Source organism: Dermochelys coriacea, chromosome 6 (assembly GCF_009764565.3).
Source record: "Dermochelys coriacea isolate rDerCor1 chromosome 6, rDerCor1.pri.v4, whole genome shotgun sequence".
NCBI lineage: Eukaryota > Metazoa > Chordata > Testudines > Dermochelyidae > Dermochelys > Dermochelys coriacea.
In genome coordinates, this window is record NC_050073.1 from 36963050 (window position 1) to 36989789 (window position 26740).

General features: G+C 36.7%; 1 protein-coding gene across 5 annotated transcripts in view; it reads left to right on the forward strand.

Moving 5' to 3' along the window:
- The window catches only part of IMMP1L (inner mitochondrial membrane peptidase subunit 1), a 68289-nt gene that overhangs the window by 7936 nt on the left and 33613 nt on the right, over nucleotides 1-26740 (forward strand). For 2 of the 5 annotated variants that reach the window (XM_038405578.2, XM_043516906.1), the window contains exons 2-4: nucleotides 3999-4102; nucleotides 4241-4274; nucleotides 15852-15893. The gene's annotated coding sequence lies outside the window, so the exon portion shown is untranslated. Of the gene's footprint in view, nucleotides 1-3579; nucleotides 3734-3998; nucleotides 4103-4240; nucleotides 4275-15851; nucleotides 15894-16029; nucleotides 16111-26740 lie in introns of those variants that run through there. The other 3 variants (XM_043516907.1, XM_038405573.2, XM_038405572.2) reach the window with 3 other exon arrangements.

The following is a 26740-nucleotide window of genomic DNA, read 5'->3' on the forward strand; positions in this document are numbered from 1 at the left end:
TATACCTTAGAAAGCTGCTTTATCGTGCAGAAACTTGTCAGTGTAGACAAAGCCTTTGTTTGGAACAGATTCATCTGAAGGTGAATGAGCAATTGTTTTTGAGCAGACACATTCAAGTTGTTTTGATTCTAGACACATCCAAGTGTCCAACTATATTTGTTAAAAAGATGACTTAAAAGAAAAAGATGAGGAGGAAATGAGTAATAAATAGAGAATGGTAGTTAGTCATACTCATCAGAAGTCCAACTGCAGGTCTTTGGGATAAATAACCACAAACATTTACAATGCTTGTGCTGTCATTTGAAACTAGGGATAAATATAATTTTACTTGATATAGCACTTTTAAATCAATTTCTTTTCTCTACTGATTTGTAAACCGTTGCTTGGAATGAATAATGTATTATGTTTTATATTACAATTGAGGGCAAGAAAATTGTGAGTAGTGGACTATCCCATTCCCCTTCCTAGGAATGCTGTGGAGTGGACAGATACAGATCACGAGAAAGGGGTAGTTGCTTGAGAATCAAGCAGGTATTTCACAATGCTTCATTTTACTTTTAAGTAAATGTTTTGGTTTACTTTGAGTTGTTGTCCATTGAAGAGAAAGGGCAATAATTCATATTGTAAATCTCAGCAAGAGACGCTGCTGTGTTTAGTTACACTAGTTATCAAAATTATAAACAGCATAAACTACTTCTTCAGCATAAGAACTGGATTTTTAACATTAATACGATATCCCAGCATGTTCTTACAATTTTAAATTTTCAAGAACTATTCTTAAGGCAATAGAGGTAGCAAAAATTTGAAAAACATACCCAATTTTTTAGAAGAATTTATTTTCAAGTAGCCGTAACTGAAAATACTGACTACACAAAATGACCTTCTGAAAACAAATTGTTTTCTAACTGAAAATAGCCTTGTTTGAAAGAAACAAAAGCAATATAATTCAGTTTCATCCAGTGGTTTTCAACCTGGGGTCTGCTGACTATGTCTAAGATTTCCAAAGTGGTCCCATACCTCCATTTGAAACTTTTTAGGGGGTCGCAAATGAAAAATGGTTGAAAACCACTGATCTAGACACAAGAGGTCAACACTAAGGCCCCTTTTGTAGTGGTCATAGAAACCATGTTGCTCTGTCTAACAAGAGCCATATTTAAACATGGTTCATGAGAAAGGTGCTAACATGTTTTTCTTGGCCAATGTAGATAGGACCTATGTAAGAAAAATATTGTTTATAAAGACACAATGACTGTCTTCTGAATTATTGTAGCAGGAGCTTGTGTGTACTCATGAGTCTTCTGTTAATTTTCAATGTAGTCTGATAAGACCAACTAAATCAAGGCAGATTTTTCTAAGAGCTTTGATTTCAATGGGACTATTTACATCTTTAAAGTGAAGCATGTCCCTAAGTGTATTGTTCCTAAATGAGGGCCTCAGTGCCTTTGTGAGGAGGCTTTTGGGCCATGTTTTTCTGACAAAGTTTTCTGTGGGGTGATTTGCTTTTATTGTATCTCATGGAGTCTCTCCTAATTCTGGTGTGTCTGTGCTTGTAAAGGCTTTTAATGTTGCCTATATTACTGATTACTAAGCCTATGATCCCATTAACACTTTCATACCGGCTTAACTTTAAGCATGTGAGTGGGCCCATTGACTTTATTAAAGTCAGTAAGATCACTCATTTGCTTAAAATTAGGCATATGCTTAGGTGCTTTGCTGGATCAAGGTTGGAGTGCTGAGCACTTTGCAAGATCAAATTGGTATCGCAAAGTAAGTGGAAAGGAGCAAAAATGGTATTTATGTTTTAAGTATGTAATGTGATACAAATCCATTTATAGTGTGCTTGTCATCACAGAGCACTGTAAAAAGTGAGTATCTGATTATAAAATTCCGTTTACAACCTCTACTATAAACTTGTGGTTTTGTATGGGAGGATTCATCTCAAATTATTAAAGGAATAATTGGCTAAACAGTCATGGATTATGGTCATTATTTTTCCTGATTTTCAGAATTGATATTTAAGCCAGTGATGATTTATTTTTCAAGAGTAATAATCAATTTTTCCGTCTTCCATTAATTACACCAAAAATATGTACATCTTCAAAACTCAACATTCTAAAAGATAAATTCCCAAGAAGTGTGAGAGGTCATTAAGGCTTGTTAAACCTATCTTCAAATAAGACTCACCAAAATCGTAATTTTAGCTATTTTTGGCCTGTATATCCCAAATATTTCTCTGGCCCTTGCTACTGCAGTATCTGAGAACTTTTGACATCTTTATCCTCATGACATTTTTGTGAGGTAGGGAGGTACTATTATCTCTATTTACAGAAGGGGAATTGAGGCACAGAGAGACTAAACGATTTGCCTAAGATCACACAGGACATCTGTGGCACAGCAGGGAACTGATCCTGGGTGTCCCAAGTTGTAGGCTAACACTCTCACCACTGGGCCATCCTTCCTTATATATATTATAAATACTTCACTTTGGTGGGGTTATAACAATTTTAACTAAAAAAACATATGTATTGTAATTTTATAGAAGTAACACAACAGTTTCCATTGTCTCCGGAGTACTCTAGATTGACTAGATTAATAGCATTGGACATATATTAAAAATAAATGTATTTTGACTCTGACTTCTTCTGAGGGAATTCCTTTGAGCCTGAATAAGGACTGCAGGGATGGGCCTATACTCAGGAGTATGCTGCTAAAATTAAAATGTAGTCAGACATTTTATTTCAAAAAACTGCATTTAAAAGATGGAAGAGTTTCTATTAAAGGCTTTGTGTATAAGTGATACTTACATTTTGAAAGTATTTTTTTAAATAACAAGACATATAACTGATGCGATACTAAGAAACCTGTGGCGTAACCATTATAAAACCTATGGTATTTCTCGGTAATTGGAAGAACATTTGTGGTTTATAGTACAAAAGTAATGTCTCACTTGTTGAAAAAGTGACTGTGTGTTTGGGCCCTATATTCTCCTACCCAAGGATTAGTAGATTTCTTTTTGCACTTAAACTACATTCTATCTATGCTTGCTCTTTTTGTATTAAAGTTTCATCCACATTACAAGTTTAATCATGTGTTAGCACATTGTTTGCCATGGTTATATGCATATGTATTCCGACATTGATTTTTGAGAACATAGCAATTGCCATATTGAATCAGATCAGTCGTCCATCAAGTCTAATATCCTGTCTTTGACAATTTTTAGCACTAGATATTTCAGAACAAGAGCAAGAAGTCCACAGCAGGGAGTTATGGGATAAAATAACTCCTAAAAGTTTCCTTCTACTCCCCAATAGTTAGAGGTTGGTTTAAGCCCTGCTATATGAGGCTTTATATCCTTCCTGAAATTAATGATTTTTTTTTAATATTTGCTGTGAAGGTTCTTGTTAGTCATATATATGTCTAAACCCTTTTGACTCCTAAGATCTTGAACCCAAAGATACACTGTGACAATGAGTTCCACACCTGATTGTGCATTGTGTGAAAAAGTGTTTCCTTTTATCAGTTTTGACTTTGAAACTTTTTATTGAATCTGCCTTTGTTCTTGTGTTATTAATAGATTCCAGGCCAGAAGGAACTATTGTGATGATCTAATCTGACTTCCTGTATAAAACATGCCATAGAACTTCCCTGAAAAAATTCCTAGAGTGTATCTTTTAGGAAAAATCAAGTCTTGATTTAAAAACTGCACATGATGGAGAATCCATCTCGACCTTTGGTAAATTGTTCCAATGGCTAATTACCCTCACTGCTAAAAATTTACGCCTTATTTCCGGTCTCAATTTGTCTAACTTCAACTGCCAGCAATTACATGTGTTACAGCTTTCTCTGCTAGATTGAAGAGTTCATTATCAAATATTTGTGTCTCATGTAGGTACTCATGACTGTAATAAAATCACTCCTTAACCTTCTCTTTGTGAAGCTAAGCTTCTTAAGTATACTAATATAAGGCATGTTTTCTAATCCTTTAATCATTCTTGTAGCCCTTCTTTGAACCCTCTCCAGTTTATCAATAAAGTCTTGAATTGTGGATGACAGAACTGGACACAGTATTCCAGCAGCACTCAGACAAGTGCCAACTACAGAGGTAAAATAACCCTCTACTCCTACTCTAGTTTCCCTTGCTTATGCATGAAAGGACTGCATTAGCCCTTTTGGCCACAGCATTGCCGTAGGAGTTCATGTTCACCTGATTATTGACCATGACCCCCAAATCTTTTTTCAGAGTCACTGCTTCCCAGGATAGAGTCCCCCACTGTGTAAGTATGGCCTACATTCTTTGTTTAGATGCTGACATTTACATACTGTTTTCTTGTGCTCAGTTTGTTAAGAGATTCAGATCACTCTGAATCAATGACTCGTCCTCTTCCTTATTTACTACTCCCCCAATTTTTGTGTCATCTGCAAACTTTGTCAGTGGTGATTTTATGTTTTCTTCCATGTTCTTGATAAAAATGCAAAATAGTGTAGGGCTAAGAACAAATCCCTGCGGGAACCCCATTAGAAAAATACCCATCTGATGATGATTCCTCATTTAGAATTACGTTTTGAGACCTATCGGTTAGCCAGCTTTTAATCCATTTAATGTGTGCCATATTAATTATATATTATTCTAGTTTCTTTAATCAAAATGTCGTGTGGTGCCAACTCAAATGCTTTACAGAAGTCAAAGTATATTACATCAATGCTATTACCTTTATCAACCAAACATGTAATCTCATTAAAAAAGACATAGTTAGTTTGACAGGATCTGTTTTCCATAAATCCATATATACTATATTACTCTCCTTTAATTTTTTGTTAATTGAGTTCTGTATTCATTGCTCCTTTTCTTAGAGATAATGAATCGATGGCAGACTGACAGGACTATAATTCCCCAGGTCATCCTGTTTTCCCTCTTTAAATATTGGCCCAACATTAGCTATCTTCCAGTCTTCTGGAACTTCCCCAGTGTTCCAAGACTTTTAATTAAAATCTACATTAATGGTCCAGTAAGCTCTTCAGCTGGCTCATTTAAAACTCTTGGATACAAGTTGTCAGGACTTGCTGATTTTAAAATGTCTAACTTTACTAGCTGCTGTTTAACATCCTCCCGAGATACTAGTAGAAAGGAAAGAGTGTTATCATATGAAATGACTACATCATCTGTTTTTTCCCAAATACAGAACAGAAATATTTATTGAACCCTTCTGCCTCTTCTGCATTATTACTGATAATTTTACCATTTCCATCTACTAATGGACCAATACCATTGTCAGGATTCTTTTTGTTCCTAATATACTTTTAAAAACTCCTTAATGTTCTTAACTCTGTTGGTCATAGATTTCTCATTGTGTCCCTTAGCTTCCCGTACCAATTTTCTATATTTCCTAACTTCTGATTTATGTTCATTAATATCAGCTTCCCTTTTCTTATAGTTCCCTTCACTTCCCCTCTAAACCAGGTTGATTTTTTTAAGCAGTGTGATCTTCTTCCTCGATTTCGTGATTGTGGCTTTTTGGGCTTCTAATAAAGTGTTCTTAAACAATTCACAATTATCAGTCACATTTTTCTGATTAAATTCTTCCTTTCAACTGATTTGGCCCATAATTGTTTTCAGCTTTTGAAACTGTCCCTTTTAAAGTACCAAAGTATATGTATTTCTGGTCTGTATATGTATTCTGTTGGCATATTATAAATGTGATTAAGTCACGGTCACTTGTACCTAAACTAACATTAATTTTTAGTTCTGTGATCAGTTCCTCTTTATCTGTCAAGACAAGGTCTAATATAGAATTCTTCCATGTTGGATGCAGCATTTTTTGATTTAGACATCTATTATCTATAATATTTAGAGGTTCCAAGGATGTTTTATTACTAGCCCATGAGGCCTTATGCCACTCAAATACAAGTCCCCCATAATCACACAGGGTTTTTTCTGCTTCACATTAGAGGTAGATGCATAAGGAGCCAAACATTCTGTTCCCTAGTGTGATTTGGTGGTTTGTAGCAGACATAAACTAGTGTGCCATTTTGTGCTTTCTTTGTTAGGACATTGATCCATAGGCATTCAGATCATTTCCTTCTTCATTACCAGTAACTTGGAAACATGCAATGCTATTTTTAACATAATACCACTCCTCCTCCCCTTTTGCCTACTCAATCCTTCCTGTATAGGATATAACCATTGATTTTTAACATTCCAGACATGCAGATCATCCCACTGTATTTCAGTTATAGATCGAATTTATGCTAATAAATGAGCTGTACCCATTCCTCTTGTTTGTTATCCGGGCTCTTAGCATTGGTGTATAGCCAATTAAAGAATTTCTTCTCTTCATGTCCTTTTGTTCCTTCGTTAATTTTGTTCTCAACATCTTGATTTTTGTGCTACATGAGTTTTCAGTCTTCCCTCTTTTTACCCTCCTCTTTTATTATGAGATTGATTGTACAGAAGCTGATCTATGTTTTCAATGCCATTAATATTTTGTATACATATAAGGTGAATTGAGTTAAATCAAGACAATTTAAATCACTAATAATCATGATTTAAATTGGCAAGCAGGAAACCTTGATTTAAATAATCAATTTTAATTTTGTTTTGCATTTGTAATTTTTAGTTGTTTTCCTAAACAAAGGATGATTCTTGTTGGTTGTTAACCATTAACATATTGATTTGCAACTAAATACAGATTTCATATTAAATTTGGTGGTGGAATTTTTGTTTGTTTTGTTTTTTGCTAAGCAGGAAAATAAATATACACACATTTATTTAGGTAATTATATAGCTTAACTCACATTCAGTGTTTTAATTTTTACATATTTTACCATGTTAGAAAATGGTGAATGGATGTAATTCTTATTTACTAGATGATTAAATTTTTACTTGTGATTTGTGACAAGCTGTATTTGGATGGAAAACCAGCAATTTAATTGTTTAATTGTTTAAACTGGTCACTATGTCCTTCCAGATTTTAGAACTAGTAGATCTCATCCACTCTCCCCTAATTTTTTTTCATAGATTGGAAGAAGAAATCAAGCTTTCTTGGTTTTTCAGCTCCCAATTGGTTTCTTAGTGCTGAATAAACTAAAATGAAGAAAATATTTTCTAACTGCAGAAGAGGTTACATCTGTCAAAAGATGGTCTAGCACTTCAACAGACTCTGGTTTCAGGTGCTTAGCCAGTGTTCAGTAGTCTGAATTTTTTTAAAACTTGTCAGCAAACATGTACTGTTTAACATTTTTGTATTTAATTTCTATTATTTTAATAGATTATAAGAAGTTTAGGCCTTAGCATATGTTGCCATAATTTCAAATTGAATTTTAAATAGGCATTTAAAAAAAAACCCAGTATTTACATTTAAAAAAAATTCAGTTGTTATTTATCTATCCTATATACTTGTATCATCATTATTCAGCTTCTTCTTAAGGTAAATAATACCAGTCATTTCAATCACTCCATATGACAGTTATTCTATGCCCCTAATAGTTTACTGAACCCCATCTATTTCTGCTATATTCTTTTTGTGATGAGGTGAGCAGAACTGAACACAGAATTCCAGGTGAGGATCTGCCAATGATTTATATAATTTCATTATATTTTCTGTGTTATTTTCCATCCCACTTTATACATCCTAGTAATTTGTTTGACTTCTTGACTACTGCTACATACTAAGTCCTAATCTTTTTCTTGAACTGATATAGTTAATAGAACTCAACTTTAATAGCTCAGTTATTACATTGTGAGTTAGTTTGCATTTGTCGCTAGTGAATTCATCTGCTATCACATTGCCTATTTGCCTAGTTAGGGAAGGTCATCCTGAAATTCTCACTCTTCTCTGGTCTTGATTAACCTCAATAACTGTGTCTTCTGAAAATGCTGTCACCTCTCTACTAAATCCTCTTTCCAGGTCATTAATAAAGACATTGTAGTGCTAGTGTGTATAAGACAGTTGAAGGGAACAGAGTTAGACTAATTAATTATAACACTATTTTACATACAAATATAGCTGAGTTGGGGAGGACCCAGTAACAACACTATTCTCCCCCACCCCGACCAGTTAAAAAGTCATTTACACTTTTAGTGTGGATGGGACTTAATCATGTTCTTGCAACTACAAATTTTAACAAGATAACCAGTTCACTGGCAGTTACATTTATAATGTACAAAGGTCTTAACACAGTTGTAGAACTTCATATGAAAAAGAGTTCAAATATAGATGCCGCTAGGCATGACAGACAACTTATGCTAGCATGCATAATATTTTTAATATGGACTGGTTATACTTTTAATATGAGCTGTAGCCTCAATTATCTTCAGTTAAATTTTCTTTTAAACACACAGGGTCATGTGACTTCAACCAACAGGAGAACTCCAGCAGCCAAGTTGGATACATAAATTGAGCACTTTCTTCAATTTTTACAGTTTGCTCAAAACATTGTTTAAAAGACTTTTCTAAATTTTTTTAATTTTGTGCTCACTCCCCCGCCCTGCACCAGATCTGTGTCCTGTGCCGGGTTAGTTAACAGCAGAAGAGCAGAGAAATGTACCTTAAATGCTTCACTAAGTATGGAAAATACTTAAATGTTTCAGATATAGGCCTCTCTGTCTTCAGTGTGGTACTTGATCAAAGTCATCTTGCAGATTTGCACTAGGACATATTTTGTTTGGATCATGTCATACGCAATAGCTACCTGGTCATCAACTTCTCATCCACGATTGCTATGAACACTGAGCACTCTCCCAACTTCCCAAGCAGGCCAACGCTATGCCTTAGGAAGATTGCCACTTACTGACCATGTTCTCTCTTCTTTGTCTCTTCTCTCTATTTTATTCTGTTATTGTCCTTTTTTTGTTTTCATTTTCTTTCTTTTTTTACTTTTATTCAGTTTTGTTCTCCTCTTATATGCTGATGGCTTCCACTCCTCCTATGCTCACTGATAACTTCTTTTCTGCAAACTCTAGACCCTTTTACTCATGTTGTATTCTCCTTGTCCTTCGTGTCTTTGCATGTTAACTGCTCTTCATTGATCGTTAAAAGGCTTATTTGTGTTTCAGTTGTTAGTAGGATCAGAACAGTAGGAGGTGGGACAGATAGAGGTATGTCCCCGCGTCTCCAAAAAAAAGTAGACATCTGCCCTCTACTTGGACCTTTTCTTCATTCAAAGTGATTTTATTTGAGCCAAATTCATCCCTGATGTAAGCCTATTGAAGTCAATGGGTTTACACCAGGGATGAACTTGGCTTCTTTTCAGTAGCTTTTACATGCATTGAGTCATCTCATTATAAGATACATTTCTGGGAAAAAATGAACAGATGAACAGATAATTGATTAAATTATGCAGTAGTGACTCTTTGAACACAATTGTTTGTTCCTTTTAGGTTTTATATGTGCATATTAATTTTTGACAAAAGGATATTTGGCAAAAACTAAACAAAAGGTGAGCAAGATTTGATACTCATAGTGAGGCCTCCTGGTTAGAGTTGTACATTAGCAAACATATTCAGAGTTATCCAGCGCATATTACAGTTTTTTGGCTCAGTAAATATCTGGCAATTTATAGTATAGTAACTCCTCGCTTAACATTGTAGTTATGTTCCTGAAAAATGCAACTTTAAGCGACATGATGTTAAGCGAATCCAATTTCCCCTTAAGAATTAATGTAAACGGGGGGGTTAGGTGCCAGGGAATTTTTTTTCACCAGACAAAAAGCTATATTTTTATTTTTATATCTATCTATCTATCTATCTACACACACAATATATATATATATATAAGTTTTAAACAAACAATTTAATACTGTACACAGCAATGACGATGGTGAAGCTTGGTTGAGGTGGTGAAGTTAGAGGGTGGAAGAGGGTGAGATATTTCCCAGGGAATGTCTTCCTGCTAAATGATGAACTAGCATTCAGCTGAGCCCTCAAGGGTAAACACATTGTTGTTAACATGCTACAAGGCAGCACAAATAAAGGGAAGGGAGACAACATGGCGGACAGAACACACACCCAGTGTGTGGAAGAGAGAGAGATGTGCATTGCCCCTTTAAGTATGCTGACCCCATTCTAAGTACACTGCCTTTAAAAAAATCAGGAAGTTGAAACAGCAGTTGCAGACAGCAAGCTCTCTCTGTCCTGAGCCCTGTCCTGTCCCCACCCTGCTTAATGTGGAAAAGGAGTAAGGGGGGGGCAGGAGTAGGGGGACATCCTGACATTACCCCCTCTTCTTCCCCTCTCCCCTGCACAGCAAGCAGGAGGCTCCCAGGAGCAGCGCCAAGACAGAGGGCAGGAGCAGCACATGGCAGTGGGGGGAGGGACAGTTGAACTGCCGGCAATTGGTGCGGCTGCTGCACAGGGAACTTAGGGGAACAGGGAGCTGATGGGCTGCTGGTCCACCCTGGTTCCAAGCCCCCACCAGCTAGCTGCAACAGGCTGCTCTTCTTGCAAGCAGTGGACAAAGCAGGCGGCTGCCAAACAACAAAAGGGATCATTGCACAACTTTAAACAAGCATGTTTTCTAATTGATCAGCAATGTAACAACAAAACACTGTTAACCGGGATGACTTTAAGTGAGGAGTTCCTGTATTTGTTTTTTCAAACTCTGATAGTGGTTGTATTGTTAGCAAAAGGTACAAGATATGGTAGGTTTGAAGATTGATTTTTTTTTTTAAGTCACCAAAAAGTATTCTAGACACAGCATAAATTGTAAGAAGTAGTTAGTTCCACATGCCCATTCAGTCCTTAGTCTCGTCACTGAAACTGGCAAAAAGGTTACTTATGCAGAACTTACTGGTCTGTTTTTGAGTCCTATTATTGCCTCAGTTTCTCCTTCTGCAATGCATCAAATAGACCACCATCAGATCTGGTATTTTCACAGTACTACTCTGCATAGGCACCGACTCCTTCAGTGCTCCAGCCCCGTAGCACCCATTGGAAAAAAACAGTGGGTTCTCAGCACCCACTGGCAGTCCCACTGATCAGCTCTTCCCGCTGCTGCCCACCGGCGGCCCCTCCGATCAGTGCCTCCCCCTCTCTCCCAGCACCTCCCACCTGCTGTGGATTAGCTGTTTACAGGTGTGCAGGAGGTGTTGGGGGAAAGGGAGAGACGTGAGGGTGGGGAGTGCTTGAGGTTGAGGTGGAGCATGGGTGGGAAGTAGTGAGGTGCGGTGGGGCCTTGGAAAAGTGGTGGAGTAGGGGTGGGACCTGGGCAGAGTGGGGATCGAGCACCCCTGGGGAAAGTGGAAAGTCGAAGCATATGCTACTTCCCCTCTGGTTGTCATTCATTACCATAGAACAACACTCAAAACCTTCCAGCCCTCTTCGTCAGGGGTAATTAGTACTTTCAGTTTATAAAAAGCTATAGCATCCAGGCTCACAAGGTGGGATCCATGAAAAGACATAGGTGTTCCAATGCTGAGAGTCACAGCATCTGTCTTTTAGGCAGCTAGAAAAATCACAGGAACAATGCTCAGTCCACAAGCCAAGTTAGGCTCCTAGGCTACCTGTACAATGAATGCGGGGAGAGGTTCCTGACAATGCAATCCATAAAAGCCAAGCATATTAGTTGGGAAACCATCTATGCTGGCCAGTGGGAAATGCCAATAAAAGGGGTGTTTACTAAGCTCCATCCTTCTCTTGGACATAGGTGCCTAAGTCCAGACTACAGGGAGGTGCCTGTCTGCTTAGCGATTCACAAACAGGAACTCGCTGCCTGGAGTCAGGTGGTTTAGGCATGTAAAGCATTTCTTGCAGGAATGAGTTATATGCTTGCCTCACTGCACGCAAAATAGCTGGAGGAGGAACCCACTCTATAATGCTTAGCCCAGTGGTTAGAGCAGGGGTGGGCAAACTACGGCCCGCGGGCCAGATCCGGCCCTTCAAGGCTTTGGATCCATCCCGTGGGATTGCCACTCCTGTGGTGCCACAGGCCCCACTCTGTTCCAGGAAGCGGCGGGCACCACGTCCCTGCGGCCCCTGGGGGAGGGGAGGCAGAGAGTTCTGCATGCTGTTCTTGCCTGTAGGTAGGGGAACCTCAGCCAATGGGAGCTTTAGAGGAGGTACCCACAGGCAAGAGCGGTGCTGGCCGTTTCCCAGAGCGGTGCAGGACCAGGGCCAGGGCAGGCAGGGAGCACCTGGTGTGTGCCGCTGCCACCCAGGAGCCACTTCAGGTAAGGGGTGCCTGCCCTGAGCCCCCTGCTGTACCCCACACCCTTCCTGCACCCCAACCCCCTGCCCTGAGCCCCCTCCCACACTATGCACCCTCTCCTGCACCCCAACCCCCTGCCATACCCCTCCTGCACCCCAACCCCCTTCCCTGAGCTCCCTGCCACATCCCGCACCCCTCCTGCAACCCAACTGCCTGCCCTGAGCCCCCTCCTGCACTCTGCACCCCTCCCTGCACCACTGCCCCCTTCCCTGAGCTCCCTTGTACACCCTGCACTCCTCTGTGCCCCAATCCCTTGCCTTGAGCCCCTTTCTGCACATCACACCTCCTCCTGCACCCCAACCCCCTGATCCAGCCCTACAAGCAATTTCCACACCCCAATATGGTCCTCAGGCCAAAAAGTTCGCCAACCCCTGAGTTAGAGCACTCACCTGGGATGTGGGAGACCCAGGTTTAATTCTCCCTCTCTAGTAGAAGGGATTTGAACGGGGGCTGGGGGGGTCTTCTCTTTTCAGGAGAGTGTGCTAACTACTGAGCTATGGGATATTCTGATTTAGGAAAATCAATCTCTTTTGTTGAAGCTATTCTACTGTGGGAAAATAATGAAAGAGTGATTGGAGCAGGAGAATTGGACCCTGGGTCTCCCACCTCCCAGGTGGATGCCCTAAGCACAGGACTAGAGTCATTCTCACACTCTCCCTCTGGCCCAATGACTGTTTATCCACTGTGGAACAGTCATTGGGCCAGAGGAAGAGAGAGAGAATGACTCTCTAGCCTGATGATTTGGACGCACACCTGGGAGGTAGGACACCTCAGATCCAGTTATCTTGCTCCAATCACTCTGTGTGTGGTTGGCTGTTCTGAGGGTTGGTTTTTTTTTAGGGATTCTATTCTTGTATTACTATTATTTTTGATAAATTCCAATATAGTTTGACTTTTAACCTGTGTAATGCACATACAACTTTGGATAGGCAGCTAAATATCTAAAGTAAAAATTAAAAAGCCACTGAATACTGATCGGAGGCTAATGATGGTTGGCTATTACCAACCTGAGCCAGATTTGAACTACAGATGGATTATTTTAAATATCTAATTTCTGAATATTAGTAAGGATTCACTTCATTCTGTGGTCTTCATATGGCATGGAAGCATAATCAGTGATCCAAATGTGAATAAAATACTGCAGTGAATTTTGTTCTAAATCTGTATATCCAGTTTATTTTCAGTAATATTTCTCTCTGCTTGGTGTATGTGCGGGATAGATAATTGGAAAACTGCATTGTCATCAATGGCATTCCTGTTCATAATCTTCTTATTGATTGTCTGCCATTATATTCAAAAGCTTCTTCCCTCATCAGTTCTGGAATGTGATGGCATTAGACTGTACTGATTAAAGTTTTATAGTCATCAAATCAGATTAGATGTTGAGTCACCTGACTAGGTAGGACTAGTAGACATGTGATGCAGTTCCCTGATGTATTCATGCTGTGAGCTGAAACAAGGTAGTTTGCTTCTTAAGATGTTCCTAAGTATCTAACAGCATGGGTCAGAGATTATGATTGCAAAGAAGATGGCTTCATTTTCCTGATCTTTATACTAGCCAGAATGGGATGGGTTTGAAAGTCTAGTATCTTCAGGCCAGCAGCCAACAACTAGAGAGACTATTTAATCCTGCAAGTTCAGACACTGAAAGATTTGGGTTTGTCTTAATATGTAAAAATAATAATAATAAATAAGAAGCTGACAAACCATTCAATTGAAAAATGCTTGGATTTGTGTTTCTGTAAGAGATACCAATATGATTTTCGTTGGAAAGCATTTGGATGCTCCCTGTATGTTTTTCTGTGGGGATACTTGACAGCAGTAATAATTTGGATCTATGCTGAATTTAAACAGCTTTTTAAAATTTAAAATTAGGAAGGGCTTAATTTTCTCAAGTGTGAGTATCTACAACTCCATTTGCAGTTAATGAGGAGCAGAGACAGATAAAAATTGATTATTTAAAAATAGAAAAAATAGATTTTTTAAATTAAATACATTACTCATTTTTAAAATAAACATATTTGAAATTGACATCCTGTGTTATGGCCTTAACTTCTTATCTATTAAAATAATTTAAACTAAATACAAAAATATTGTTAAGTAGACCATAGGGGCTGCCAAGTTTTAAAGAAAGTAACTGAACTGGTAGAAATCACTATCTAAGCATCTGGAACCAGAGTTTGTTGAAGTACTAAACCATTTTTTGACAGCAATAATCTCTTCTGCAGTTATACAGACAGAATACTTTCTTCACTTCAGTTTATTCAACTAGTTCAGTTCAATGACTACACTGAGAAACCAACTGGAAGTTGAAAAAGCAGGAAAACTTACTTTTCTTCTTCCCATCTATGATGAAAACTAGGTATGAGAGAGGATGAAATCTAGTAGTTCCAAAATGTTGAAGGACATAGTAACCAGAAATAATCAATTTAATTCACTAACTACAGATAATACTTTGTTTAACAAATGAGTTAGCTTGAAATGCAAAACATGTTTTAATAAACTTTTTTATAAACTTTTTTAATGTTTCTAGCATATTTAAGCTTGTTTTATTTAACAAAACTGTGCATTTTAATTAAATTTCAATCCAAATAAAGCTTGTCACAAATCACAATTAAAACAATAAATAAATTAGTAAATAAGGCATGCATCATTTTCTAAAACAAGAAAAATGTCAAAGTTAAGAATCCGGATAAAAGCTACATAATTGCTTAAATAAATGTGCATAGATACAGTGCATCCTGGTGAGCAAAAAAAAGCACCAAATTTAATGCACAGGCTATATTTAGTTGCAAATCAACACATTTTAATGATTATCAAACAGTGAGAATCATCCTTTCTTTAGTAAAATAACTAAAATGTACAAATGCAAAACAAGATTAAAATCGATTTATTTAAAGCAAGGTTTCCTGATTTAAATCATGGTTATAATTGGTGATTTAATTTGCTGGTGTCTTTAATCATCCTGCAAGGAGCTCTGAGTGTTCAGCACTTTTAAAAAGCAGGTCCATAATTTCTGATATATAAAACACATATTAATATGGAATATAAATGAACCTTACAAAATTTTACTTGCCCAGAATGACTAAAATATAGTCAGTTATTTTATCATCATCATCGTAATCATCATGGAAAGGGTGGGGAGTAAATTTTGTGCATGAGCTAGTGAATTTTTGTGAATGTTTTCCAAAGGTGATAATAGCTCCTCTTAATTAATTAGCCGCTTACAGTTGGTATGGGTACTTCTACCTTTTCATGTTCTCTGTATGTATATCTTCTTACTATATGTTCCATTCTTTGCATCCGATGAAGTGAGCTGTATCCCACGAAAGCTTATGATCAAATAAATTTGTTAGTCTCTAAGGTGCCACAAGGACTCCTTTTCTTTTTATTAATATATCTGAAAACATTCAGTACCAAAAATGTCCATGGACTAAATGCTAATTTCTGGTTTGGATGGCTTCATGTGTATATGTGAACACTTGGGGATGTTTTAAGATGTGCAGATAATATATTAATAATAATTAATATCTGTATATACATATACATTTGTTTTAATGGTTGTGATTAGTATATGTATTTCATTTTGCAATGAATTCCACTGATGTAAAACAAAATACACATTACATTTATTTTGGGATTTTATTTTAGACTGTTGGAATCATCAGATATCTTTTTTACAAATGTGTACAGGTAAGAACAATCTAGTTGCTGCTGTATCTTCCCTGGTATTTTCTACTATTGGGCATATTAGGAATTGACGAAGTTAAGGTTTCGAAGAAATTGGACCCTAAGTGTTGTGTTTTGTTTTTTGCTTTTTGCTTTTCAGGTTGATACAGACTGAGTCTGTACTGATCATCGGTTTTTCCATTAAAAATCAGCCATCTCAGCAAGTGCTGGAGTATGGACGGTACTAATAGAGCTCCTCAGCACTACAGGGAGCATTTCATTGGAAAGTGTGTTTTTGTTGGTCATCTCCAGGCCAGAGTGAGACCTGCCAAATACTTAGGCTGGAGATTTGAGGGCTGCCCAGATCCTCACAAATAATTGATTGCTTATGATGTGATCACTTTCAAAACTTTTTTCAGGTTCCTGCTTCTGATTGTTTGTTGAATTATTATTTTTTCTACAGAGATTCACTGTGGAGAGCTGCCCATCTATTTTTACATTATACAGAAACAAACAGTAATGCTTCATATGGTATAGCTCTACAGTAATTTCTGGATTTAAAAAATAATCTGGATAACAAAAATCAATTGAAGAAGCAATCCACGGATACTTTAGTGAATATAATACTGTGACCGACAGTAGGCCTTCTGAGTCCAGATTAAAGTTACATGTAATTTTTCTGGGGGGAAGGACTGAAGTATTTTTCTCACAGCAATTTTGCCATCTGCTGAAGTTTCTCTTCTGCCAGACTGAAATTTTCCTAAATAAGGATCTGATCCTGCACCCATTGAAGCCAATCAATTGAATAATTGAATCTCCCACTGACTTCAGTGGTAAAGGATCCTATTGTTCATATATTAGATGAGCGAGTCTACCTTTCTGTTACCCAGTAGAATAGGCGCACTGTCTGTAAAATAAATATTTTAGTTTCTAACATTTAATATGTTTTTACAATCAACTCCGTTAGATGTGGAATATGGAATCTGTATTGCAGTGTCACAAATCGTTGTTTCTCAGCAGATTAATTTTCAACATCAGGGTTTAACATGACAGTTTTAAATAGAGCAACATAAAATATATTAGCTGAGATTCAGGAAGTCCTCAGGTTGGAGTGGACTGGGTCAACTATGGTAGTTAAGTGGAAATAGCTCAAAAGTAGATAATAACCTTTAGTTAGTCCAAATATTATTTATTTCTTCCAGCACAATGAATTTTGACCCTTCATACTGGGGACTGTGAGAAATTTTTTTTCCCTTTATATAGTAATATGTACACTTCTTCTAGAGAGACAAGTAGTGATGCCCTAATAAAATGTTGATTCAGACTGGAGAAGCTGAACAGGTAAACATGACTGTGATGAAAATCTTGGATTGCGAACGCAAAAGTGTTGGTATGAAGTCAGATTGTTTATGGACTTGGGACAGAGTTGTTTGAGAACTATGTCTCATTGTATGGAGATACGTTTGGTTTATGCACATGTGCAAGTAGTGACAAATACAAGGAAAGTTGTGGATCTAGAATATTCCATCAGATGTTTAAAATATGGATTCCCATAGCTGTAGGTGGCTAGACACATTATTTTTCTTTATCACAAGAAATTTTAAAAAAATCTTAAAATCTTATTGTGTGTGGTACAAAATCATGCAGCAAGTGCTAATCCCAACCAAGCTGGCACTTTGAGATGTCATCACCTTGGTAAGCCAGTAGCATTCATTCTCCATTTTCATGTTAAAATAGCTAAAAGAATAGGCTACCACCAGGCTTCATGATGGTCTGAAGTTTTTAAATGTCTACTAGTCAAAAATGCAATTTTCCGTCAAAAACAGTTTCTGTGGAGATTTTTGAGAAATCTGAGTAACAGGTGTGGTAGTGAAAAGACATATGCCAACATCATTTCATGCATTGATGTGATATCTTGGGGAGTTCGAGCAGCAGTTCTTGCAAATAGCACTGCTAGCCCTCTGCTAGCCGCTACAGCTGAGTATTATGCCTGTTTATGTGGTTTAACCAATGTCCATACACATTTTGTGGTACAAGTCACATCTGAGACACGCACAATATTTCTGTAGGGCTTCTGATTTTTAGTTTTAACTGGTAAAAACTGATATAACAGCCCTGATACAAAACATTAAATCCGTGTTTATCTAACTAAAATAGCATGGTGGCAGAGTAATGTAGGATTGTCTATTAATCTTTGTATGTCAGTGTATAGATGAAAAGTGATTTATAAAAATCATTGTTCCTATATATGTTAAGTTACAAACCATATTGAGATTCTTACATACAAATATATACTTATAACCAATAAGAACTAATTTTTCTAAAAGGTTTGGGGAAACAATATTTAAAGAGTTTTATCTGAAAAGTGATAATTGCTCTGTGCCTTCTTCCATGCTGGCCCCTCTGCACTGAATGCAAGGTCTGAGCATGTGCACAACATCCCTACCCTCTCCACATTCATAGAATCATAGAATCATAGAATATCAGGGTTGGAAGGGACCTCAGGAGATCATCTAGTCCAACCCCCTGCTCAAAGCAGGACCAATCCCCAAATCCCTTATGAAGATTTGAAGAAAAGTTCAGGCCTTGCAGATCTGCTCAGGAATGGCACTCCATGAATTGAGATGGCATGGAAGAAAAGTCAGAGTAAGTATAGATTTCTTTGATTAAACTTTTTTAATATAGTAATTCTTGTAAGCTTTATTGTTTGGTTATAAGTCTGTATTTGTGTAAGGAGCTTGGTGAGATATGTACTATAGCAATTCTTGGCTCTTGTCTGTCACTTTTCATCTTCAAGGTGCTTTTAAAACATAAATAAGCACAACAAGCTTGTGACATAAGTATTATTTCATTTTTAAAGATGGGTTTACTAAAACAGGTTCTGATGTAGCAGCTTGCCTCAAGCTCACAGGAGTAGCCATGTCAGAGCTGGGAGAATTCAGGAGTTCCTGTATACTGATCACTAGATTGTTACCTCTCTTTTCAGATGGGACAGGTGGTGTGATTGGAAAAACTTGCTTAAGTTGTATACTGGGAACCACAAAATTTCATCAAATGTCTTTCATTTGTTTTTTTATCTGTTTGCCTTTTTGTTGTGGTGAAGCACTTCTTTCCAGCACTGGAGGGAGTAAATTCTCATTCAGAATTTTCTGACTTCTGTCTAAAACTTTGCAAACACTTCATTCTGAGATCATCATATTTTCCCTACTTGCATTCCCTCTTTGAAAGGGAGATTATGTTTATAAAGACTGTTTTCTGGTGAAGAGGAGACAGGCAATGACTTGCCCTCAGACAGATTTTTGTATTGTTATGAAAATCGTTAGGCAGAAGTTCTTGAGCAACAAGCTTCCATCATCCCTCCTTGACGAACGGAGACTCCAGCAGACTTGGAAGTGAGACGCAGCTTCTGAACTTGACATTTTTATGCTGTTGCCAGACCACTGGGCCTGTTCTGCAAACTTGATTTTTAACATTTTGGGCATAAAAGACATTACATTCAGAAACAATAAACCCTTATAAGGAGATTGTAGACCCTCTGGCATGTACAGAGTTTGTTTTTTAGAGTTGTTTTTTTCTAAATGGTCTTTTTTTTTTCAGGCAAAAGTTACTAAATTAAATGAATTAACCTTTTTTCAAGCTCCAACAGCCATACGTGTGATATGTTTTCATTTGGTTTTTACAAATTCAAGGGGTAAATAGGTTTAAAATAAAGTTCAGAATATCCTAAGTTCAAGAGGCCTGAGGGAGCGAATGCCTACTCAATTTTTACTAGACAACCTCTGTTTAGCTGTATAGTGTATACTTTATAGTTTGGTCTGTTAAAAAAATTCTCCTGTAGTATTTCAGCTTTTCCTTTATGGTCCCATCCTAGATTTTTGTGAAGTCTCCATGTTAAATACGACGTGCAGAGCCCTATGTACAGTACCTCTCAATTTGTAACTAGATCAGTGGTGTGGTGGCTGGTGAACTGGGAATGTGCATGTGGGATCCTTGGATGGGCAGAAATCTTATGCAGCCAACCACTGCTCTTCCTCCTCCCTAAAAAAGATTTTAAAAGTATAATTTATTGTGAGCATAAAATATAGCAAGCTAAATAGTCCACTTTTGAGCAATCCATATATGTAAACTCAGAAGAGACAAGATAATCACTGACACATTTCTGTACTTGGTACAAGGCTGGTTGTATCCTACTGTGAATATGGCACTGAATAGTGTTAGTACTATTCTGTACATTAAAATAATTGATTTACAAAAATTGCAGCCAAGGATGAATATAAGATTAAAGGTATAAATGTTTTGCAGTAATAGGATATCTAATATTGCATGTATTAACAACTATTTGACATAACTTGAATTTTGGAATTTGAGTAATTTCGTATACTAAAATACAAGCACATATCTTGCAAGCTGTTAAGTGCTCTCCTTTTCCATTGAAATGTATAAGAGTTGCAGGTGCTCAACATCTTGCAGAGCAGGACCCTTCTAATCATTTGCTAAATTTGAGAAAGATGCCTGTACTTCATTTGATTCACTAAGTAGTCAGTTTTCTCATCTATTATTGTGTCAGCTGCATTTTTTACTTGAAAAATATCAAATTAAATAATAGTTTATGCTGGCTTTTACTTTAGTTCATGCATTTAAAAACTGAAACTCAGATAAAAAGAGAGTTTCAAAATAAATTCAGTATATTATTTATGAGTGGAGCAACACATTAGCATTGAGTTCACAATAGATCATATCGCTTTTATTCCATCTTACAAGCTTAGCAGCACAAACAGAATAATCAACATATTATTTGGCTGTCATCTGCTGAACAGAAACCAGAGATCACAAGGAGGTTTTCCCTAGCTACAGTGATGGCCTTTTTGTTCCAAGTCCCCATCTGGGAGGGCCATGGTGTGTTATCATATGGAACGCGGGGTTTTCTGTAATCTGCTTAGCTGCACTGCAGTTTGAATCTTCATTCCATGTTTGTGTAATTTATAATTTTAATGAGACCATGGCTCTTGTGGGCTTTGAAATATATTAAAAGCTCTTTTGTGCATATGCTTTTGTTCTTGCTTAATAGGCTCAGTGTATTTAAAACTGATGAATTTTTATTCATAGATTTGGATGTCTGGGGATTAACTTAGACTGAATATCATTACACTCATCTATTGATGTTTGGAAAGTACTTTTTTTTTAATACTTGTATCCATAAGTAGAGAAGAACTTACAGAATTTGTGTTGATCTAAAAAAACCAGAAATAACACTTATGAAATTTTGCAGCCACGTGATAAAATATTGTTTTTAATTCTCTCTTATTATAAAAACACAGAGCAGTTAAGTGTGGCATGGTTTGAGCAATTTTTGTAAAAGTTGCATTATGAAGAATTAATTGTATTATCAGAATCCATGAACATATGTCTGGTTTTATGTATTGAAAGCTTAATAGCAAAAAAGGAGCTTTGGGAAAGCTGTTGAAGTTTATGTAGGAAAGTAGCAGTATTACATGCTTTATTTGCATCCATCTTATTTAGGTAACTTTTTGAGGATAAAGTGCAAAATGCAAATATTTTGATCACAGTGGGGCTAGAATTTCACTCTTCATTTTTACCTGTTTTAGCATTTTGCTTTTTATAGCAAGAATATACATTTTTGCTTTATTAAATGAAACTGTTGTTAACTGAGAAAAACACAGGTAAAGAACATTAAAGAATCATTCATTAAGTCCCTGTTGCTATACCCCAATATTTCATTTTGAGATTCCTGTATTTTCAGGAAATGCTGAGGTCACTCTTGTCTATCTTTTTCATAGCCACTCCCAACTTAGCACTCATATACTGCTCATCTTAATATTTTGTATTTTTGAAGTGATTTTTTTTTAAATGTAGAGTACATTAAATTTCTGAACCACCTCACTCCACTGATGACTTTAGTCAGGCCAGTGTTTGAGCTAAAACTAAAACACTCAAACTTTCTTCTATACAGTTGGTTTTGGTGATGGTGAATATGAAATGTTACGTTTTTAGTCCAATGGGGAGAATAAATCCAGGGTGAAATTTTCAAAAGTGCCTAATGCTAAGAGACTTCAAAGGGCCTAAGGCAATGTGATTTAGGTTCCATAATCCCATAGACATTCTAGGGCCTAAATCACTTTTGAAAAATGGGGCTGTAGGGCCTAAGTCACTTAGGTGCTTTAAAATTTTTTACCCTAAATATTCTCTCTCACCGCTAGAAAGTGCACTTATTGAAAGCTGGACTAGAGATACTGTAATTAGTAGGGTAGGTAGTTGAAACTTGCTGTGTGACCATAAGATGCCTTAGTCTTTATACAAATGGATGCCGTCAGCAAAGTCATTGGGGAATGGGCCACATTGTTGGTTTCCCAGCATCTTTAGGGTCTCTAGCCTGACATTTTGCAGTTCACTTCTAAGCAAATAGTTAAGTAGCACTGAGATCCCTAGAATTTGCCATGAATGATCAGACCTCTGGTCAATCAAGTGAATACCCTATCTTCAACAAAGTCCAATATATAGTGTTATGGAGGAAGATACAAGCTCCGGAATATACATAGTCATTAGTGCAATGCTGTATGTGGTGGAGTAGGGTTGTTTGGGATCCTATTTTACCCCTAGAAGGCAGTCAATGAGAATTGTTCCAAATACTGAAGTCTTAATATGATGATGCAGGTTTGTAAGATCAGATCCATTCTCATGTGAGCCAGTAGTCCTTACTCATATGAGTAGTTCCATCCACTCCAAAGAATTGCCTTAAATGAGTAAGGGCTTGCAGGATTAGACTTCTTGAAGTCATCTGAGGATGGAGTTGTGCTGCAAGGAAGGGTGAGAGAGATGATAAAGAGGAACAGACAGCAAATCCTCCAAGATCTGCAAGTTTTGGGGGCTGAAACCTGTATGCGTCTGGATTTGAATATAATAGAGTCAAACCCTGTCCCCTACCTCAGTGGAAAGACCTGTTGAAAACTTAATGAAGAGAAGTTAGCAACTCAGTTTTCCTTCCCTTCGTTTCCTCTATTGGGCTCTTCTGTGAGAGAGGGCTGCCTGCTCATTATTTTGTAATCTTGCTTACTAAAGAAATCAGTGGATCAGGAGCAAAATCTATTTATCTCTTTTATTCTTTGAAGGAGTAACTAAACAGTACAGCTCTTCAATGTAATAAGGTATTCTAGGTATTCTCTTTAATTTGATGAGTGATAAGTTTTTTTAAAAAAGTATCCATATTTTATATAGGACATATTTTCCCATTAAATATGATGCACTACTTTCAGTTTTTCCAGCTCTTCTAGATTATATAACATTAGGATCTCCTAAAGGAGCCTGAGTATGAAAAAAAGTTTTTACACAAATTAAAATGATAGCCAGAATGTGGATAAACACTTGACCTGAATGTAATTAGTAGACAGTTCAATTTTCCTTCTATTTTCATTAACGTTACCTTGATTTAAAAAAAAGTCTAGTGTAATTTTTGTGAAAAATCACTGATGTGAGTTGTGATGTTACACTATGATACCTGGCCTACATATCTAAAGCTTAGGTCAACCTAGCTACATCCCTCTGAATAATTCACACCCTTAAGAGATGTAGTTAAGCTGACCTAAGCCCTGTTGTAGATACCGTTGACCTAGCTCTAGGGAGTGGATTTACTACAGCAACAGAAAAACACTCATTGCTGGAGTAAGTATCTACACTACAAGAGCTACAGCAGCATAGCTGCAGCGTTGCAGTTGTGCCACTGTAGTGCCTGTAGTGTAGACAAACCCTGAGAAGAAAGGTGGGTAGTATTCTCTGTAGTCAGGAAAAATTGATAAATTATCTCTGTAAATAGGTAGTATATGATTCATTTACAATAGAAGGAGATATATAGATTTTTTAATCATAAAAATATGATCAAACATTTTTACTGTAATCCATAAAGCCTGTTTTAGGGAAATTATATTTAATTTAACTGTATTTTATTGGCTGCTTCTTTATGTGCTTTCTGCTTTTAAAGTATTGGCACAAAATGTTAAACATTTGTTTTACATAATGCCATTGGCTATAGAGAGATGATAAACATGTCTGTTGATTTCCTAATTTTATTATGTACATAGGCAATTGTAATCCAAGATTACAGCAAACAAGATGTTAATTTCTAGACATAATCTATGTACTTTTCACTTAGAATGTGACTGTTACAGAAGCAAAGAATAAAAAAGGAATAACATTTGTGCTATCCTCACAGGAGCTGTCAGTAAAAGATGTAATAGGGGATTTAGGAATCTGGAAATGGCCAACTAATTTATGTGAATCTATTTTATTTCAGCTAGAAAGACCAAGCTCTGTTTCGTCTGTACTGCATATTGCAGAGCACAGGCTGTCTATAGAAAACCAGGCGGCTGCATATGGATAGTCCCTTGATATCATTCACTTGCTGTGTAATCTTATTATGCAAAGTTCTAATCTTCACCTAGAATGAATGCCTCTGGGTCAGAATATAGTCATATCAGGGTTTTTGAGGTCATGTTTTGTGATCCTTAGCTTATTCTTCTAAGTAGGGTTGGGATTTAAAGGGTATTCCCCAGACACTAGCAGAGATAGACAGCAGAACCTGCTGCCTTTTTGGAAGACAAGACCAACATGAGGTCCCTGGTAGGATTAAACTTGATTTGTAGCTGTAGAATTTTTTAACAGATGTATTATTGGACAGGGAATAGGGGCCACCAGCACAGTGAAATTGGATCACAATTGGCATTCTCAGGGAGTCCGCTGGCTGCTAAAACAGCAGCTGCATGTGGATTTGACATCTTTCAGGTGAAGCGACTTCCAGTCATTTGGAAAGGATGGGATGAAAAGGAACCTTGGTGATAATTTTGATGTCTGCAAGATTTAGTACCAATGTAATGGGATTATCGGTAACACCTTCACTGCAGAAAAAGCCACCTGGTGCTATAACTGGCAGCAACTGAGAACTAATCCTTTCCCATCTCTTGGATGTCATTCATGAAGCTCAAAGTGATTTCTATCCTGCTAGCTGTGATTAATTTTATAAACAAAAAAGTCAGGTGACAAAGACATAGAATATGTAAGAAAAATGAGCAGAAGATATTAGTAATTGCATTTTGTTTTCTTTGCTGCAGAATATAAACTATGCTGTTCTTATAAAATATTTATCGTCTAGAATACAATTTAATGTGGATGTGTAACTTTTTCCATCAACCTCTTTTTTCAGGTTAAAAAACTAAGATCAGAGTTCTGCAATAAGTACATAGCAATATCTGGAATTAGTCATAAAATATTAACAGTATTTTATGCTAATATTTGTGTGATAAGAATGTTTATACGGCAAATGCATTAAGCTGTCAATGGGTCTCTGACTTGAATGTTTAAATTTTGGTTTTAATCATGAATATTACTGTAGTTGCCTGCTGTCAAGACAATGTATTGAAATGAACTATTTGACTAATATGGCACCTGAAGATGCTAAGATATTAATCTTTTTATAGTTAATAAAATGCTATTTAAGTGTGCTGATGAATCATTTTTTCCAGGGAAATGTACATTACAGGATCTTACTAATGTGCAAGAGCACAACAATAGTAGTATTAGTGCCAGGTTTATTTTAAAGAAGTTAATGAACCATAAGTTTTTGTAGTTGATTGGATTATGTGGTAAATGTGTCATATACAAATGAAATAAGATTTCATTGAAGTCTTACTGTTTAAACTGAAAACTTTGTTTTGGGATTTTAATTATTTTGATATTCTTTAATATATTACTCAATAAAATAGTGAAGGGAACTCTATGAAATTATCCCATTAATTGTAAAAAACAAACAAACAAACAAAACCTATGTATAATTATGTCTGAACTGTGTTACCACTGTTGTGACATTAATTATCTTAAATACTTACAGCAGTCAAGTGATTTCCGCGTCTTTATAAAGAATATCCGATGTCCTGAATATTTCGCTATAATTTACTGTTCCTTTCTTACACTATATGTGAAATAGGAGTAATAATCTATCTCTACTTCCTGGGGTAGTGGAGTGAGACTTCACTTAAATCTTGTGAAGTGCAGAGAATTATTAAGGCCAGTCAGTAAAAGAACTGGTAACAGAACTTGAGACCTCTAGGCTTGCTGTACATTTCCCTTGGTTAGGGGGCAATTTTATAATGGCTGTTGCTGCAGTAGGTAGAACAATCGCCATTTTACCAGATTCTTTATTTCCTTGAAAAGTTCAGAAAGTGTTGCTGGTCAATTGAGGTATCCAGGGGATGATGGAGTTTAGTAGGTATGTTCTTTACAAGCTTTGAGAATAAATTTACTGCATGTGTTTGGTATTGTACACTATCAAGTATGTAATAGGTTGGTGAAATAAAAACAAGTTTTTTCTCAGATCAGGGAAGTGACACTTGTGATTTTTAATTACTGGAAGTTGCTGGCCCAACCAGTAGCCCCACAGTAGAACTTTGTGTTTCTCTCCAAGAGACCCATGTTTTCTTAATGAGAAGTCTTTCTCTATCAGTCCCGTTTGAAAATAAACTCTACACCATTTATCAGTCAAGAAGGGGGCACAACACGGTGGCTCTTTTTTTACTCTCTTGCTTTTGCTCTTATCACTATTATGTGCTTCTGTTTCCCACAGTGTTAAAGTTAAATATTTTTATATTTAATGTAGTGTAACCAAAAATTCTTTAATTTATAAAATGAGGATATACCTGTTGTTTCTTGTGGACCATCCACAAGTAGCTGAAGTCTTTCTGCTGTATTAATATAATAATATATTAACATGATGTTTCAGAATTAGATCAGTCTGAAGTCTAATAACACTAAGGTATTTTTGTTAGGCTTTTAGGATGACTTCTGGCTGAGGCAGCCTCTCTAGCAAT